General features: G+C 43.5%; 1 non-coding gene across 1 annotated transcript; it reads left to right on the top strand.

The window, feature by feature from the left end:
• Positions 1–4618: 4618 nt before the first annotated feature.
• Positions 4619–4693, top strand: Trnas-cga. The gene has a single exon. It is a non-coding gene; the product is annotated as a tRNA-Ser (tRNA).
• The last annotated feature ends 853 nt before the right edge of the window (positions 4694–5546 follow it).

Raw genomic sequence — 5546 nt, 5'->3', positions numbered from 1 at the left:
GATGAAGACAAGAAAATAAAATTAAAAATTAGTTGGAAATTAGAAGTATGGTACACACAGGAAAGCATAAAAAAGTGTTTGTGGTTGCACTAAAATATTTGATGACAATTGATTAAAAATATGTAAATTTCATCAGTTTCCAGCCTGAGATAATATTCACATGGATGCTTTTACCAAATAGCTGGAAAACATTCTTTCAGGAAAATGAAATGGCAAAAAGGATAGGATGTATAATCAGTAGATTAGAAGGAGATACTCTGTCATGGTAATATGAAAAGGAGCATCATGCATAACACATTACGAATACACCACAGATTTCTTGAAGCAATATTGGTCAAGTGGCACTCAGAAGAATGTAAGGTGTGACATTTTTAAAGGAATAAAGTTTGTGAACAGTGGATGTTACGGATACAAAGGATTTTTAAAAAATTATTTGGAGAATAATTTATACTTAGATGAACCACTGAAAGAAAGGGATTTAATATTGATTATTTCAACAAAGTGCAGGAAAAACTGGCAGGACTACAAAAACGTAATATTGATAGTATATTAACAGCACTCAACATCAAGCTCATCATCACCCTAATGAAGATCAACTGAGATGAATGTGGTTAAAATGTAGAACATGCGATAAAAGAACTAAAAGGCAAACAGAGCTAAAATTGCACTCGCTCTTTCCCCATCTCACCCATGATCACCTGCTCAATTACACTAGCTCACAACATGGAAAACAACACTACAAATATGGAGATGTTTCAAAACTGTCAATTAAAACATAATGAAGACTGGAGGAAAACTGAAAGAGATTCATAGCAATAAGTGGCTGCCTTACTATATATCAAAGTTACAGATGAGCCAGCCACCCTGATAACGCATTAAAAATGGCACCCTAAAATTGCAGGGAACAAGTTGGACAATTCACAAAATTTTAAAAGTCTTACTGCATTTGTTTGATTGTCACCAAAACAGATGGAAAATCTGTCAGCAACTGAGCTGCCACCTTTTGGTCTGAAAATAAGACACAGTCTAGTAAAACTTGGCACACTGTGATCTGTACACCAAAAGCACCACACATTGGAGGGTCCACTGGCCAAAGTAAGAAGCCATGCACCATAGGGTTGTGGCATATGCGAAGACAAGTAAGGAGAACCTCATCCTGCCTGCATGTCTGGAAGAGAGTATGCCACGGCATCATTGTGGGCTTCATGAGAAGCAACTTATTATCTGTCACTTCAAGTCAATCTTCTTCTCGTCAACGCATGACTCTGCAGCACAACAGTGAGGCAAGAGTATGCAGGGGGATGGCACACTGAACTAATTGAGGATTATGACACACCTCCTTGGCTCTCACATCCGCTCTGCCATTTCTTGCTATACCCATCTGCTCTTGCGCCCAGCAGAAAGACACTTGTAGTTGGAGAAGGATGTCCTGGATATTCTGGACCACTTTATCTGTAGGGCACAAATGCTGTAGAAAGTAAAGGCCACTCAGGGAATCAGAACAGACAAGGAACTAGGCACTTGAAATACATCTCATCTGCTCCAGTGGCCATAAGACTGCATATAATTCTGCGGGGCCTTGTTGATTCATATATTGCTCACCCATAGTCTAGTTGTAATTGCATGAAGCCCTATAAAACTGGAGTAGATGTACACTGTTGACTCCCCAAGACCTGTGACTAAGACACTTTTAAGTTATTCAGTGCCTTCTGAGTTCTGGCTTTTGGGTCTCTCAGGTGTGGTAACCACGACAATTTGGAGTCAAAATTGATGCCCAGAAACCTCACTAAGTCTTTAAAATGTAGAGTGGTGTCTCTCATATGTGAGTCAGTAAATTAAAAATACAATTAGAATGATTAAAATGAACATGCACAGACTTATCCGCAGAAAACTGAAAACATGTCTGTGCAACCCACTCCGCTAAGCTCTACACTGTATGTTGCAATACTGGAGGAGGAACAAAGAACTGAAAAATCATCCACAAGTAAGGAACATTGTACAGGACTCCTTATGGTAGATATGATACTGTTTATGGCTATGGCAAAGAGAGTAACACTACCCTGAGGGACACCATTTGCCTACTAAAAGCAATCCGACACCATGTCACCAACTTGGGGCCTAAAGAACCATTTAGAGAGAAAAGATCGTATGAAAATGGGGAAGTGTCTTGAAAGCCCCACTGATGGAGTTGTGCAAGAATACTGTCTCCGAGTAATGTCGTATACCCTACTGATGTCAATGTTTACGCGGTAATGTTTATGTAGGAAAGCCTGCTGAATAGCCAACTCTAGCAGGATCAGGTTGTTGCCAGTGGACTGAAATCTCTGGAATCCACGCTGAGAGCAGCTAAGAAGTTGCCTGGTCCCCAACAAGCAAACCAGACAACTGTTAAACATTCTCTCCAGGGTCTTTCCTACACAGCTCAATAAGGTGACACTCCAGTAACTACTGCGAGATGTGCAATCATTTCCTGGTCTGAGGAGAGGTACTAAATTGCCTCTCCACACAAGCTGGGAAACTGTCCTGTCTGCCATATCAAATTAAAGCAGTTGAGGAGGCTTTCCTGTGGCACTGTTGGCAACTACTGATGCATGCAGTACCACATTTGATCATGACCAGGTATAGTATCATGAGTCTGACAGTGCTGAATCCAGCTCCCACATGGAAACAGGGCAGTTGTAAGACTCAGAAATGGTGGACCTGAAGTCCAACTTGCCTCTCTCTACAGTCGCATGGTAGTGTCCGAATGCCAGATCCTGGATGGCATTGGCAGTAGTCATTCCAAAATGCTCTGCTATCATCTGAGTGATGTCTTCAGTCTTCAAACATTGTTTGGAGACACCCCTGTTTCAGCACTGCTGCTATTCGAAAATGATTGTGTTTATCAGAAATCCTTGTGATGGCTTCCCATATTTTTACAGAACAAGTGGAATGCTTTCTGGAGTCCAGGAACAGTTGCCATGACCTTCCCATGCTCTCCTAAATTGCACATTGAGCCTTGGCTCTCATGACTTGAAAGGCTGGGAGATTGTCTGCTGTTGGGCGGTATTTAAACTGTCACAAAGCCGCACACCTGTCTTGGATTGCTGAGTGGCACTCATAAGCCCACCAAGCTAGTTGCCTCCTAAGGTGACCTGAGGACTTTAGGATGGATAAGTTAGCAGCAAGATGGATCACTTGTGTCATGCGGTCCACCCATTCTTGAGCACTAGAGTGGTGTTCAGACACAGCCACTTGATTGAACAGCATCCAGTTAGCCCTGCTGACCATCCATTTCGGTGGCTTCTGTTCACGTAATGCTCCATCCAGTAGAAGGACCCACAGTGGGAAGTGATCACTGGAATAAAAGTCATCAGTTGCTTCCCACTGAGCAGAGTCCGCATGGGCTGGAGAGCAAAAGAGAGGTTGATGGCTGAGGATAACCCAATAAGAGCCAAGAAATCAGTGGCATTGACTTTGTTAAGCATGCACAGATCCTGAGACATTATGATGTTTTCCAAGATGTGACCCCTAGGGCAAGTATAGTTCAAGCCCCATAATACCTCATGGGCACTGGTATTACCCAATATGAGAAAAGGGTGTGGGAATTATTCTATAAGGTCTGTGAGGTCTGTGCTCCCTGCCGCCGTTGGATAAGCAGCTGCAGCAGCAAGTCGTTTACTCCTAGCTCACTCATTTGTTACATAGTTTAATTCTTAATTTCTTTGCGTGTTTTTGGTACTTGCATTGTTTAATTCATAAATTTCGGGCGTATTATAGTATTTGAGAGTTGTAGCATCGCGTTTTAGTACCTGAATAGTGTAAATTCGCGTAGTCGTCTGTCTTCTGTTTTTGTTTTGAACGGCCAGTGTCGGTTGGCAAGTACAGAAAGGGCAACAGCCTCAACGGGTGCGGGGCAAAGTCAGGTCATGCGGGGACCAAGCAGCAATCGGTATTGTAATTGTAAACTGTCGAAGCTGCGTTGGTAAAGTACCGGAACTTCAAGCGCTGATAGAAAGCATCGAAGCTGAAATCATTATAGGTACAGAAAGCTGGCTGAAGCCAGAGATAAATTCTGTCGAAATTTTTACAAAGGTACAGACGGTGTTTAGAAAGGATTGATTGCATGCAACCGGTGGTGGAGTGTTCGTCGCTGTTAGTAGTAGTTTATCCTGTAGTGAAGTAGAAGTGGATAGTTCCTGTGAATTATTATGGGTGGAGGTTACACTCAACAACCGAGCTAGGTTAATAATTGGCTCATTTTACCGACCTCCCGACTCAGCAGCATTAGTGGCAGAACAACTGAGAGAAAATTTGGAATACATTTCACATAAATTTTCTCAGCATGTTATAGTCTTAGGTGGAGATTTCAATTTACCAGATATAGACTGGGACACTCAGATGTTTACGACGGGTGGTAGGGACAGAGAATCGTCTCATACCTTCCAAACTTTACAGAAGCTCGCCTGCGACCCTTGCTGAACTAGCACTCCTGAAAGATGCTAAGCCATGTCTCCGCAATATCCTTTCATTCAGGAGTGCTAGTTTTGAAAGGTTCGCAGGAGAGCTTCTGTAAAGTTTGGAAGGTAGGAGACGAGGTACTGGCAGAAGTAAAGCTGTGATTACTGGCCGTGAGTCGTGCTTCGGTAGCTCAGTTGGTAGAGCACTTGCCCGCGAAAGGCAAAGGTCCCGAGTTCGAGTCTCGGTCGAGCACACGGTTTTAATCTGCCAGGAAGTTTCATATCAGCGCACACTCCGCTGCAGAGCGAAAATCTCATTCTGGAAACATCCCCAAGGCTGTGGCTAAGCCATGTCTCCGCAATATCCTTTCTTTCAGGAGTGCTAGTTCTGCAAGGTTCGCAGGAGAGCTTCGGTAATGTTTGGAAGGTAGGAGACGAGGTACTGGCAGAAGTAAAGCTGTGAGTAGCGGGCGTGAGTCGTGCTGCGGTAGCTCAGTTGGTAGAGCACTTGCCCGCGAAAGGCAAAGGTCCCGAGTTCGAGTCTCGGTCGGGCACACAGTTTTAATCTGCCAGGAAGTTTCATATCAGCGCACACTCCGCTGCAGAGTGAAAATCTCATTCAGGTATCGAATATATTGCTTCCCCCTACTTATACCTCCCGAGGAGATCACAAATGTAAAATTAGAGAGATTAGAGCGCGCACGGAGGCTTTCAGACAGTCGTTTTTCCCGCGAACCATACGCGACTGGAACAGGAAAGGGAGGTAATGACAGTGGCACGTAAAGTGCCCTCCGCCACACACCGTTGGGAGGCTTGCGGAGTATAAATGTAGATGTAGATGTAGAAGTGGCGTGTACTAGTGACAAACTCACCTAACCCTCCCTTCGTCCTTTCACCATTCAGGTTGTGGGGAAGCGGGTTGATTTTCATGATAATAATCATTGGTCATAGGAGGAAATTGGAATTGTAATATTGTTTGCTGTCTTCTATGAGATCTTGGCAACTGTTTCAGAAAGTGATGGAGAAAATACTCACCATAGTTCCCAGCCTGCAAGTCCACATTCTTGTCCAGCCCACTGAAAGAAATGTTTCTATTTTCTATTTGCT

This window comes from Schistocerca piceifrons, chromosome X, assembly GCF_021461385.2.
Source record: "Schistocerca piceifrons isolate TAMUIC-IGC-003096 chromosome X, iqSchPice1.1, whole genome shotgun sequence".
NCBI classification, from domain to species: domain Eukaryota; kingdom Metazoa; phylum Arthropoda; class Insecta; order Orthoptera; family Acrididae; genus Schistocerca; species Schistocerca piceifrons.
The sequence above is the reverse complement of the archived record's forward strand: the minus strand, read 5'-3'. Positions and strand labels throughout refer to the sequence as shown.